This window comes from Apaloderma vittatum, unplaced genomic scaffold (genome assembly GCF_000703405.1).
Source record: "Apaloderma vittatum isolate BGI_N311 unplaced genomic scaffold, ASM70340v1 scaffold29075, whole genome shotgun sequence".
NCBI lineage: Eukaryota > Metazoa > Chordata > Aves > Trogoniformes > Trogonidae > Apaloderma > Apaloderma vittatum.
The window spans coordinates 27,362-27,852 of NW_009719285.1; positions in this window are offsets into that span (position 1 = coordinate 27,362).

The following is a 491-nucleotide window of genomic DNA, read 5'->3' on the forward strand; positions in this document are numbered from 1 at the left end:
TGTCGCCAGCCTCTGCCAGCGTGTGCCGCTGTGCGTGTGCGCTTGTGCGCCTGTTTCATGCATTGCATGGCGCTGGGGGGGCCAGGGTGCTGTGTGCCGTGGGGGAATGTGCAGCTGTGGTGTACGGCCATGCACATGTATGACCTCTGTGTGTGTGCATATAAGAAGCTTCCAGCACACGCAGTGCTTCATATACACACACACGCAAAGAACATGCAGTGGGGTGTGTTCCTGTGGCATGGTACTCCCCACACCACGCCTGCCCAAGCGTGTGGCTCCAAGGTGTGTGCTCGCATGTGCCCACGGCCACGCGTGCCTCTGTGCGGACCCACGCGTGTGGCTTTCTGCATGCGTGGTGTCTTCCGCGCACCCGCTCTGTGCCCTGTGAGCCCCTCTGCGCCTCCCGGGGTGCCCCTGGGTGTGCCCTGGGGGTGTCTATGAGCTCTCCCGTGCTCCCACCGGGGCTGCGGGTTCCCGTGTGCCCCCCAGGG